This window comes from Rattus norvegicus, chromosome 1 (assembly GCF_021556685.1).
Source record: "Rattus norvegicus strain SHRSP/BbbUtx chromosome 1, alternate assembly SHRSP_T2T, whole genome shotgun sequence".
NCBI lineage: Eukaryota > Metazoa > Chordata > Mammalia > Rodentia > Muridae > Rattus > Rattus norvegicus.
Window position 1 is genome coordinate 265,989,129 of NC_141534.1, and position 13,727 is coordinate 266,002,855.

The 13,727-nt window shown below is 48.0% G+C and overlaps 1 pseudogene; it reads right to left on the reverse strand.

Moving 5' to 3' along the window:
• Window positions 1–9,289: 9,289 nt before the first annotated feature.
• LOC147997158 (pseudouridylate synthase RPUSD1 pseudogene) lies at window positions 9,290–10,368 on the reverse strand (annotated as a pseudogene).
• Window positions 10,369–13,727: the final 3,359 nt, after the last annotated feature.

Genomic DNA, 13,727 nt, shown 5'->3' on the forward strand with positions numbered 1-13,727 from the left:
AGTGGGAGGCACGGGGACTGATTCCAGTCTGACTGGAATCCTGATCTGGAATACTGGAAAGGGACTGGTGAGAGACTGAGACTCAAGCTGGCAAGCCGTAGAAACACACCCTGGCGATCTTAAACGACAGAGGGGTCCACTCTCTCGAACAGGCAGGGATCTGGGAAGTGACGGTCTTGCGAAATAATCCAAAAATTAAAATACACAGGCCCAGAGCAGCAAGGGGGTAAAGCTGTCATTACACGTACATACGTGTGTGTGCTCAGGATGGGTGACCGCTGCAGCCAGGTGGTGTAGCGAAGGCGGTGGCAGCAGGGTCCCCTAGGGTCCAGGAGCCAGGCCACAGGCTGGAAAAGAGGGCTTGATTGACTTTGGTCTGCACCCAGGCCTGCTGCACTAGCCTCAAAGGTTGCTGGTAGGCCCTTGGCCTTGGGTGGGTGGGAGGAGATCCTCAGGTACCCAGACTTCTGCACAAGGGAAAGTCCTGCCTACTGGACAAGGGTCTTTGGATCCTGTACCACCGAATCTCGGTGATGCTATGGAGATTTAAAAGAAATCTAAGGAGAGAGATTTGCACAGGGCCAGAGGTCAGTCAATGTTGGCAAAGGGCACTTGGCTACTGTTGTTGCCACCGCTGTGCACCCCCCCCCCAGGGCCTTGCGCTCTACCACTGAGCTAAATCCCCAACCCCTGTGCACCTCTTCTTGACTGATAGTTTCCACTCTAATTGGTGGCACCACATGCCTTTAATACCAGCCCAGCACTCAGGAGCTTTTCTACAAAGCGTGTCCCAGAACACCCAGGGGCTACCCAGTCTTGGAAAGTCAAAGAAAAACAAAACAAAACAAAACAAAACCAACTTCAACCCACAGAAAGTCACTGTCAGTATTGGGTGTTTCCAGCCAGTCTGGTTTCTGTGCATTTGATGTAGTCCTTCCTTGCTCACTCCCTTCCGTGTTTCTTCCTCCCTCTCACCTTCTTCCCTCCCCTCCTCCCTCTTTCTCCCCTCTTTCTTCTAAGTTCCTGTGAACAGTTGTTATGGTCTGTGTACATAGCTGTGTGCCCTATCTTGTACTGTTTGCACTTCTCCGCGCCATTAACACTTGGTAATCTCCCTTCCTTAACAGCTGGGTTTAGGAGGATCACGGAGTGGTACTTGTTTATAAATTATGAACACCCTTTAACAAAAAAAAAAAAAAACCATTTCAGATTCTGGAATTATTGTTTGAAATGCTAATAGATTTAATTGACATTTTAACTCTGTTAATGAAGTTTATCTCTAGGGCCTTTGGGGAAGCGGTTTGCTTCAATCCCCACAATTCAGAGAGGATAGAAGGAAAATGCAAGGGGACCTTCCCCCTCCCCCTCCTCTTTCCCTTCTTCCCCCACCCCCTCTCTTCCAGGGGTCCTTTTGATGTCACCAGAAGAAGGGTGTGTGCACAGGTCTAGTGTCATCCTGATTCCACTAGCCTGCCCACTGCTTTCTCACGTTCTCAATATGCTCAACCACTGATTAGGCTGGAGTGGTTTTTCCGGCCTATGAAATTACCTGCCATTAGTGGAAAGTGTCCCAGCCCCGTCTCTTGCCAGCTTGGGACTTCGGGCAATTTTGTTAGATTTCTCAACCTGTTTTGGTAAAATAACCTGTCTGCTAGGATTAAAGAGACGCAAGGGGCACCTAGATGGCAAGTTTTTCCACTCAGTCTTCCACACTCCCCTCTCCAAACATGTCCCCCAAACCCCTCCCTAGCCAGCCCACCCCTCCTAGGCTCCTTGCTTTCGCAGGGTTCCCGCAAGTGGTTCAGCGGAGACTGCCTAGGAGCAACTGTAGAGTCAGGTGACCCAGCTCCCCGCAGGGGTGACTAAAATACCAGCGATGCCGATTATTTGGACTTCCTGGGCAGGGCCTGCCACCGCTGTGACTGGTGGGACCTTGGAAGCAACAGTAATTAATATTTTGCCAGGTGTGATTCCAATGGCCCCGCCAAGCAAGGGGTCCCACCCTGAGCAGGGAGCCCGTGGGAACTGCCTGCGCTGCATTCCCAGGCTGGTGATTGTGCCGAGCGCTCCTCCTGGGTTCCAGGATGCGTGCAGGGGATGTCTCGAGCCTTGCCTCAGGGTTCAAATGCCGCAGGGTGGAGCATTCCACCCCCATCCCCGCATCCCCAGACTCCAGGGGGGCAATCTCAAGTAGTCCCCTCCTGATCCACTTGACTTGTCCCTGTAGCCCCTAGAATAGATGTCCTGGCGACTATGGTAGAGAGGGCATGGTAATTGGGGTATCATTCTTTCCCATACACACCTTACAAATTTCTAGGAGCCGGAAACGCAGAGGGGTCTGGGACCATACTCTCTGTCTTCCTCATTTTATAGAGAAGGATACCAACGCTCCCGAAAGTGGATTGTTCTTCTTAGAATTCTATGAAAAACCACTAAATGAGGACAGTGATTGGAAGCTGGGTTTTGTTGTTGTTTTTGTTTTTCTAGACAGGGTTTCTCTATGCAGCCTTGGCTGTCCTGGAACTCATTCTGTAAACCAGCCTGGGCTCTAACTCAGAGACATCTGCCTGCCTCTGACTTCCGATGCTGGGATTAAAGGCATGTGCCACCACCATCCAGCAGGAGTTTTGTGTTGTTGTTGTTGTTTTTTTTTTTTTAATATATATGAATGTTTTTCTGGCATGTATGGGCATGCACAATGGTACATACTGTTAGAAGAGGACTTCTAGCGCCGTGGAACTGGAGTTACCGATGGCTGTAAACAACCACATGGATGCTTAGAATAGAACCCAGGTCCTCTGCATGAACACGTGTGCAGCAGCTCCCACTTTAAATAAAGGTTTCCCTGGGTAACCCTGCCTAGCTTTAAACTAACAATCCTCCGGCCTCAGGCTCCCTAGTGTTAAGTTATAGGCGTGGTCCACCCTATTGTGACCAGGCTAAACCTCCATCCTCAGCTAAACTTCAAAAGTTTGCTGCTAATTCAAAGCTTCTCCTGGTAGGGACCACATTGCGGTTGAAAGTACTGTTTCTGTGGGCTGGAGCGATGGCTCAGTGGTTTAGAGCACTGACTGCTCTTCCAGAGGTCCTGAGTTCAAATCCCATCAACCACATGGTGGCTCACAACCACCTGTAAATGAGATCTGATGCCCTCTTCTGGTGTGTCTGAAGACAGTGACGGTGTACTTATATATAATAAGTAAATAAATCTTTAAGAAAAAAAGAAAGAAGGAAAGAAGGAAAGAAAGAAAGAAAGAAAGAAAGAAAGAAAGAACTGTTTCTGGACCCAGGCAGTGAGTAGTGGCATATGCTTTTAAACCACAGCCCTGGGGACGCAGAAGCAGGTGAATCTTGAGTTCAAGGCTAACCTGGTCTATAGAGTGAGTTCCGAAGCAGACAGGGCTACACTGAGAAACTCTGCCATAAGAAAGTGTATCTGGAATGATGGACAGAAAGAGGGAGGGAGGAAGGGAGGGAGGGAGGGAGAGCACACAGCCAAAGCTGCAGGAAGCCTTTGGAATCTCCATGAAAGCTGAGTTCAGATTCCACAGCAATCTGTCTGTCACCTTGGGGGGCAGCAGGTGTCCTCTCTCCGAGTTTGATCAACAACTGTGTCTCTGGATATTGCTGTGTTTGTTCAAAGAACAGGCCTATGTGTTTTGCATACAAGAAGACTGAGGCTGATGGCAGTTACAGGATATCTTGAATACATAAATAGTGGTAGAGCCTCGACTTCAGAGTTCGCATTCCAAGGCTGGAGTCCTTTTCACTTCCTTCTATCTATTCACCCAACTATGAAAACGCCTAGCACACTCCTAGGTACTGTGCTGGTCTGGTAATACAAACAGATCAGTCCAGGACCAGACAAGTGAAGCACTTGCGTTGGGCGCAAAGTCTTCTTGGAGAATTCCAAAAGCCTCCCAGTAATCAAAGTATGTGATAATATTTTTAAAATGTATTACCATTTAAAAAATATTATCATTTGTATCGGGGTGGAGCAGGTGTGATAACACGCATGTGCAGGACAGAGACAGCTCTGTGAAGTCAGTTTTCTCTGCTTCCAACCTTCTGTTGGTCCTAGAGACCAAACTTAGGTCGCCAGGCTTGGGAGGCAAGTGTCTTTACCTGCTGATCCATCTCTCTGGCCCACGGTAAATGATGCTTTAAAGTGACATTATTAAAAAAAAAAAAAAAAAATCAAACAGGCTAACTGTGGTCCATAAGTCTACAATCTGGTTTTGTTTTTTGCTGTTGAGTCAGAGTTTTGCTATGTGGCCCAGGTTAGCATCAAACTCCTGACCAATCAGAACACAGTCTATGATTGAAGCTGTCTGGGGAGATTTCTGAGGCCTGGTGAGAAAACTCCAGGTAAACAAAACAAGAGTCTTGCAACCTCTGTTCCTCCATTATATGGATTTGTTCCTGGAATGTCCTTTGGGGCCCTTCCCACATGTAGTAAATAGAAATGGACTCTATGTGGGATTATCCACCAGTATCCAGAATGGGGTTTCCAAGCACAAATTACTCTGCGACCGTATACAGACCACAGTCATGTGACCTTTGTACATGACCTTGCTTAACCTTCAGAATACCCTCATTCTATAAGGGGTCTGGTGCCCTGGATAGAGTTAGCTATTGCATGAGACTTTGGTTCCCCTCACTTTTAGGCCCTGCTCTCCTGGCTCAGGCTGTCACAACATGGACTCTGCCCTTCCAGGGCTCACAACACCAGCCGATTAGAGACGCGGCACCGGCTGCTATAACTCAGTCTCCCAATGTTGGAATTACAGGCACATCGTGGCGCGTAACTGGCTAGCAGTCCGTTTTGGTTCTGGTTATGTTTTTTTTTTTTTTTTTTGGTTCTTTTTTTCGGAGCTGGGGACCGAACCCAGGGCCTTGCGCTTCCTAGCCCCAATGGTTATGTTTTAATAAAATTATATTGGTTGTTTTTAAATTTTCTTATGTGGATAGTGGTGGTTTTTTTTTTCCTATATGTATATCTGTGCACAGACTGTGGAGTCCAAAACGTGCATTCAGAACCCCTGGAGCTATTTTCATAGATGACTAAGAGCCATCCTGTGGGGTGTCAGGAATCAAACTCTGGTCCTCTGGAAGAACAACCAGTTCTCTAAACGTTTGGGCCACCTCTTCAGCTCTGTTTTGCTTTTGCTGGCTAGATTTTTTTTTTTCTCAGCTTTACACAAACTAGAGACATCAGGGAAGATGAGAAGATCATCACTTTGGCCTATGGGTCAGCCTGTCACACATTGTTTTTTCTTTGATTAATGATTGATGTGGGAGGGCCTAGCTCACTGTGGCTGGTGCCACACCCGCATATAAAGAGCAGGCTGAGCAAGCCACGGGGAGTAAGCAGTGCTCACCACAGTCTCTCTAGCTCCTGCCCCTGGGTGCCCTACTTTAGCTCCTGCCCTAACTTCCCTGCATTCTGGACTGTAACCTGTATGATGACATAAACCCTTTCCTCTCCGGGTGGCTTTTGGTGATCATCAGAGCAACAGAAAGCAAACCAGGACAGGGAGTCTCATGTAGCCCAGGCTGGCCTTGTATTTTCTATGCAGCCGAAGACAACTTTGAACTCCTGGTCCTCCACTTCCCAAATACTAAAACAGCAGGCATGCATTACCACGCCTAACTTCGAAATAAAGCCGGGTGTGTACTCATCTTTGTAGGCACTCGTATGTGGGTGCATGTGATTGCATGTTTATGTGTGTTCAGGTGGAGGCCAGGGCGGCACAGTCAGCTGTCTTCTTCAACTGGTTTCTGCATTATGTTTTGAGACAGTCTCTTGCTGAACCTGGAGCTCATTGATTCTGCTAGAGGGGCTGGCCAGGAAGCCCGCAAGGATTCTTCCTCCCTCCACTTCTCCAGCAGGGAGGTTACAGGGGCAGGTGCCACCACGAGGGTCAGGAATGGAGTCTAGGTCCTCACACCTGTGTGCAAGCACTGTGTTAACTGAGCCCTCTCCCCAGCTCCCTACATAAGTTTGATGGAGGCTAAACTGAGGAGATAGCTCAGCATCTAAGAGCACTGGCTGCTCTTCCAGAGGACCAGGGTTCAGTTCCCAGCACTGCCATGGAGGTTCACAACCATCTGTAACTTTAATTCCAGGAGCTTCTGGCCTCTGTGGAGACTGCATGCATGTGCTACAGAAACATACATATAGGTAAAACACCTACCACATAAAATAAAACTTGGTTTAAGTTTTTTTTGTTTTTTGTTTTTGTTTTTAAAAAAGACTAAATTCTGAGAGTGGAGAGATGACCACGGGTTAAGAGCACTTGCCCAGTTTGGTTCATAGCACCTGAATGGTCTCTAGCAATTGTCTGTAACTCCAGTTCCAAGGGATCCAACACCCTCTTCTGGCCTCTGTGAGCACAAGGCACACATGCATTGCACACACAATCAAGCAAAACATTTATACACATGAAAATACATCTTAGCTGGATGTGGTGGTGCATGGCTTTAATCCCTGCAGAGGCAGGTGGATCTCTGTGAGTTCGAGGTCAGCCTGGTCTATGAAGCAAGTGCAGGAGAGCCAGAGTTTGTTACACAGAGAAACCCTGTCTTATAAAAACCGAAGACAGAAAAAGGCAAAAAAATCTTAGGAGGAACAAAAAAGTTTGGTGGTGCAGGCCTGTAGTCCCTGCTGCCTGAGAGCTGAAGTTCAAAGATGGGAAGTTCAAGGCCTGTCTGGACTGAGTTCAAAGACAAAGAGAAAGTAAGAAAGAGCAGGCTTGAGAGATGGACTGACTGCTCTTCCAGAGGATCTGGCTTCAGTTCCCTGCACCCGAAGGACATCTGTAACTCCAATTCTAGGGATTCTCACACCAATGCACATGAAATAAAATTAACTAAATTATTCTTTTTAAAAAAGTAAGAAAAGAAAAAGTAAAAGAGCAGCAGAAGCCCAGTGTGTGTTGATGTACCTTAAATCCCAGCACTGGGAGGCAGAGGCAGAGCTCTCTGAATTTGCAGCGCGCCTGGTCTTACATATCGAATTTCAGGACAGCCAGGGCTGCATAGTGAGAACCTGCCTGAAAACAAAGGAAAAGCTAGCTGGGGCGCAGCGCGGTGGTGAAGAGATGGAGCAGGCCACATTACCACCGAGAACGGAATCTCATCTCCTGCTGTAGGAGCTTTAATCCGGGGAGACAGGGGTGCAGGGGAAGAGAAGCGCTGTTCAGAAGCCCAGTCATGTGACAACCAGTTCAGAGGGCAGCTGTAGGGCAGAGGAGGCGGCTGGCAGGAGCCAACAGAGGAAGTGGTTGGTGCTGATGACGAGGCTAGAAGCGGGCGGAAGGGCCTCTAAAGATTTACTGTGGAGGTGACAGGGCTGACGACTCACAGGCTGACCCTGAAACTGCGGGAGTCAGATATGAATCAGGCAACAGATCCTTCACTAAAAATGTGCTTAAAACCCCAATGACTAGCCTCGAGATTTTGGCTGTTTCGTGTAGCTGCTTTCAGACCCTTAACCTGTGACTGAGATCCTGTTCCAAGCTGCAGGCGCCTTGGCTGAACGACTTGAAGTCGGGGGAAATCCAGGAGTTAACTGGTTGAGGAGGAATTCTCCTTGCTTGCGGAGAACATGAAACATGAAGATGTTTCATGGAAAGCACTTAGGGGGGGGAAAAAGCACTGACGTAAAACATGGAGGAAAACATGGCAGTTTAAACTTTAATTCCTTTTTATAATTTTTGAGAGGGTTATGATTTGAGGGATCCTCCTGCAACCGAAAGATATCTTCCTCTTCTTCTAGTGTTTATTGGTTACGGATCGTTGAACTTACTAGAAAAGGCTGTGTACAAAGGGCTGGGCATACAATCGTGCATCTGTCTGACTACGGTGATACCTGACTTTCGCTGTGTATTTTAATGCTAAGTGCGGCCCCCAATAGCCTTTGTGACCCCGCCCCAAGTTATTTCTGATTGGTGAATGAAGATGCCGACAGCCAATAGCTGGGCGGAAGAGACATAGGCAGGGTTTAGAATTCCTGGGCTTGGGGGTTGGAAGAGAACCATGAGGGGGGAAAAGAAGGTGAAGGAGGAAGAGAGCTACACCATGGGTTAGGAGTCAATTGAGAAAGCATGGCCCTGAGGGCTGGCCAATTGGAGCTAAAAGAGCAGCCCAGATGAAACATACTAAGTAATATGTATATACAGAGAATATATAGTCTAATAATACAGAGGGTAGATATCCGCCAAGCTCTTGTGATGATAAAGGCTTATTGTAAATAATTAAAGTTGTGTGTCTTTTATCTGGGATCCAAATAGTCAAAGATGGGGTAGAAATCCCAGATTGAATAAAAATTTCTACAACAGGGGTTGGGGATTTAGCTCAGTGGTAGAGCGCTTGCCTAGCAAGTGCAAGGCCCTGGGTTCGGTCCCCAGCTCCGAAAAAAAGAAAAAAAAATTCTACAACACCTGGGGGACATCGGGAGCCTTTTAATACTTCAGATCGTTTTTCGCCTGATAGCGGATGATTTAGACTAAGGTCTCCGCTTCTAAGAGGCCTGTTTGTAACATAACTATCACCGTGTACTACTTCCACCTACCCCAGATCTTTATTTTGGGGTGCCTGTGTGTGTGTGCATGCCTGAGTGTTATTTGATTTTCACGACAACCTTAGTAATAGCTACAGACTTGGCATTCCTTATGCCGAAAACAGAAGCAGGGAGAAGCCGAGTGACGTGTCCCAACAGTAGCTTTCTGTCCGTAAGGAAAACAGTGAGAGTCTGCCTTTTAGGGACTATTCTTCTTCATGACTGAGACTGGCTGAGGCTGGCCTCAAAGTCTTGGAGATGCCCACGTAGCAGGAGGCTGCCCTCCTCCCTAGGTTTGCTGCTAAGTTTCCGGTCTTCCAGCTACTCTCTAGTCTCCACACGGTGACTTTCCCCAAAGACTGTGTCACTCTCAAAATAATCACCCTGCAGGAAAAGCTTCGTAGTTGAATCACAGTGACCACTTCCTTCCCATTTAGGGTCCCCCGTCCTCCAGTGCCCTGACTTTGCCACTTAGAAATCAGTACCACAGTGATTATGACCTCTGGGTGGCTCTGGAGACCTAGTCAGCCCTTCTGTAGGCTGATTCTATACAGCTCGTCCTGTAGGCTGAGACACAGGCTTTCAACTTGGCACCATTCCACAACCATGTCTACAAGGGTCCTTGTGGGAGACCCTGTTCATCTTGAAGACTGGTGGGGACAACCTCAGCCATGAGGTAAAGGAGGGCAGTCCAGGTGGGCTAATGGCAGGATGGCCCTTCCCAGGCACTGTGAAGCCCTGGAGGGTCCTTGCTCCTGGCTTTGCCCTTCCTGGCTAGGGGCTTGGGCCAGCCTGGGGTAAAGCTAAGGAGGCAGAAAGCTATTCCAGAAGGAACGGCCTTAGCTCCCCCTGGAGGAATGCTGAGGGCAAGACTTACCTACTGGACATCTCTCCTACAGCCTGAGTACCCTGTCCTCTAGCAATCATGGCTTCCTAGCTGCTGAGTCTAGCAGCTCTCGACCCCCAAAGCTCAGAGGCCCTTAGTCGTCCGGCTCTAGCGTCCACTCCGATAACCACTGCAGGCACGACGCTCTCTGTGCCTCAGTCTCAGGAGGCGGCCGACCTGGCCTGGGCTGTGGGGTGGAGGGGCTGCAGGACCTTGGCCCTCCAGCCACCGGGTCAGGGTCAGGGTCAGTCCTTAGGGCCTGGATGAGCTATTCAAGGGGTTGAATGCAGGTACTGGGACTCCAGCAGGCATCAAGGGCAGGTAGGAAGGGGTCAGGCATACAGGCCTCCACGCACTCGGCCCGTGTGGGGATGCGCAGGTAGAAGGTGTGCGGCATCATGCGGAACGGTTGGTCCTCCTGGTCGTCAGCCTGTCCGTAAGTCAGGTCGCCCACGATAGGGTGGCCGAGAGCAGTGCAGTGTACGCGAAGCTGGTGTGTCCGGCCTGTAAGTGGCTTCAGCAGCACTTTGGACACAGGGTCACCAGAATGTAACCCATGTTCCAGGACCAGCAGCTCTGTGAGACTTGGCTTAGAGTTCTCACAACCGTGAGTGCTCTCAATGCACATGGTGTGGGTCCGCCCCTCTGTGCTGTTCCTGCCAATGGCATAGTTGATCGTCACTTGGCTTTCCTGGACATGGCCTCGGACCAGTGCCAGGTAGGCTTTGGTAACTCGTCGTTCCTTGAAGCACTTATAAGCGCTGCCCGCAGCTGCTTTATTCAGGGCCACGCACAGCGCCCCACTGATGGAGAAGTCCAGCTGGTGGCAGAACCTGCAACAGGGCCAAAGGACCAGGATGTCACGTCTCAGCCCTGCATCCAACCCAGCTTTCCTATACGAGGAACCAGGTCTTGGCCTGGCTGGCACGCAGCTCTGCCTCCAGCTTAGAACTCTTAAAATTCTAAGGGTTAAGGTATTTCTTGCCTCAGAGCGGCCCTCAAGGACAAAAGGAAGCTATCTAAATCCTCAAAACAGCTGGAGGTGGTCACACACACACACACACACACACACACACACACACACACACACGCACGCCAAACACATCATACACACACACCAAACACACCAAACACACCATACACACACACCAAACACACCATACACACACACACCAAACACACCAAACACACCATACACACACACCAAACATACCATACACACACATATACACACACACACACCAAACACACCATACACACACATACACACACACCAAACACACCATACACACACACCAAATACACTGTACACACACACAAACATCACATGCACCACACACACCATATACACCCCCATACCACCACACACCATGTGCACACTCACACACACACACACTCACAAAACACACCATATATACATACACACACACCACACAACAATATATACATAAACACCACCCACATGTATTCACATACACACAACACACACATACCATACACCCCATACATATACCCACACATACACCATATGCACACACACACACTAAACACACACACATCAAACATACCATACACACACACATACACCATACACAAACATCACATGCACCACACACACAATATACACCCCACACACACCATATGCATGCTCACACATACACATGCACGCTCCCTCTCTCTCTCTCTCTCACACACACACACACACACACACACACGCACCAAACACACCATACAACACACACACATACACCACACACAACAATATACACACAAATACTCACCACATGTACTCACACATCCACACACACACACCATATGCACACACACACACACACACACACACACACACACACCATACATACACATACATAATGACAATTTTGGAATTCTTGGTTTCTTTAAAAACACATACTATAAGAATGTATTTTCGTTTTAATCCCAGGTATGGGACACGGAGCTGCTTTGAACTGTCCATAGCAGCTGACTGTGATTTAACCTCCTGCTCTAGCAGAGGCATGGTTTTGCCAGCTGCAGATAGTCTGTATGATTGTGTGATGTCTGGAATTCTGGGAATTTCCAGAGGATACATAAATGTTACAGTCTGAATAGGTGGGGCTGGTGGTGGTTCCTTAGTAGCTGTGCTCAAAGAAGAAAGGAATTAGATCCAGATCTCCCTCTCCCTCTCCCTGCCTAGTGAGACCAGAGGGATTAACCAGGGAGTGAAACCAGGGGAATTCAAATAAAAGGTGGGAAAAAGAAGGACCCACAAAGTAGCAATAAATGGTGCCTTAAAGTGGGGCTCAAAAGTTACAGGTAGAAATGGGAATTTTGATTTCAAATGCCATAGAGGAAGTGGCAGAAGATGAAGGAATCGATATACTTTTTTAAGATGGCACAAAAAGTTTATTGTGACCACTAGTGTTGGTGTATCGCTGGCTGACTTTGGTCCCAGAGGGGGATCATCTTTCTTCTCTTCTTCTCCTTCTCCTTCTCCTTCTCCTTCTCCTTCTCCTTCCTTCTCCTTCCTTCTCCTTCTCCTTCTCCTTCTCCTTCTCCTTCTCCTTCTCCTTCTCCTTCTCCTTCTCCTTCTCCTTCTCCTTCTCCTTCTCCTTCTTCTTCTTCTTCTTCTTCTTCTTCTTCTTCTTCTTCTTCTTCTTCTTCTTCTTCATATATTCTGTTTCAAAAGGGTTGGAAGAATGGCCAAGGGATTGAAAAAAAGTGCAGGTGGAATTGGAGGGACCCGAGTTGGGGGAGGGAGGATGTCCAGAATGAGAAAACAGCAGGGGACACTGCTCTCTCCTGTCTGAAAAGGTGCAGAGTTGTCCGTGTAACTGGAGCAGCTGTGGGTGGAGGTGGAAGCTCCTGGAAGGCGAGGAGGGCCCAGGAAGGAAAAGAACAAAAAGGTTCCATCCCAGCAACCAAACAAAACAGCAGGAGTTTCCCACTGGAGAAAAGAGGGGATGGAACTGTGCAGGAAGGCTGTTGGTCAGAGAATGGCTGAATGGGTGGGAGAACAATTTGATGGATTAGCCCATTTCGGAGGGAGGGGGGTGAACAAACAAAGGGTTACTCTCTAACCAACTGCACAACCAGAGTGGGAGGATGGGCAGCATTGGGTGATGAGATCATCATCAGCTTTAGTGGTGTGGAACAAGGTTATGATGAGAGAGGGATGGCCTCCTATAGCAATGATAGATCTAAGGAGTTTTAAAGAGGCTGTGATTTCATATGGGATACACTAGCCTTATGTGAAATAAATGCTAAATAGCTGGGCTACTCAATAGAATTATTCCCCCAGACAGGAAGGGATTGTTGATGGCTGTGCTAGAGGCTGGTCCGCAGTTAACGTGGTGGAGGGAGGAAGCTGCAAATACTGAAGAGGCGGAACACAGCGAGGGGAATGAACACAGTGAAAGATCAGTTGCCGGGTGAAGGATGGTCCTCTGATATACAAGGACAGATTCAATCCGATGACTGGATGATAGAACCATGTAGCTAGCTGGCTTTGAGAGCTTGGGGCAAAACTGAGGAGTCCAGGAAAAAGTCCACATCATTTACAAAGATTAGACGAGGCTCCTGAGAAGCCTATGCTGATTTTTGTTTCCCACAAAGATTAGTCTCAGTTGTGAACAAAGCCACATCAGACCCTGACTCGAGGCAGGTGTTGATAGAGAACTTGTATGAAAATTCGAATACTGATGTAAAAAGGTCTTGGACCATTAAAGGTGTGGGCAGCACCTATGGAGAGTGAATAGGGGAAACAACACACATTGGTTCTAGTGTGTACCATGCTAATATCCAATATCAAAATGCCTGGTGCTCCAACTGCAGGAAATACAGTCATTTGCAAAGAGACTGTGACCCAGACATTAAAGGCCTCAGATCTCAAATGCCCATTGGTTAGTTGTGGGAAACGTTGTTATTGGCAACAAAACTGTGAACAAGCATCTCTAGGGGCAATGGCTTTTTGAAATAGAAACCAGAAAGGAGGCACTGGCTCCCAGTACCAGGGGTGTGCAGCCGATGTGGTTGACGCTGGACCAATGAGTGTAGGTCCAAAAGACATAGTTAAGGTTATCATTGGGAAACAGCCTTGGGGGTGTGGCTTGTGCCCCACAGCAAAAATTACAAACCATTTCAGTCAAGGAACTGAAGTCAAGAGACACCAAATTATAGAAAAACCTGCAGAACTAAATCAAGGATGTGTTAACATCGGAATGTGTTGTAGACCTGGATCTGTTTATATTTCCACAGGAAAGAAAAGCTTATAAAGATTAG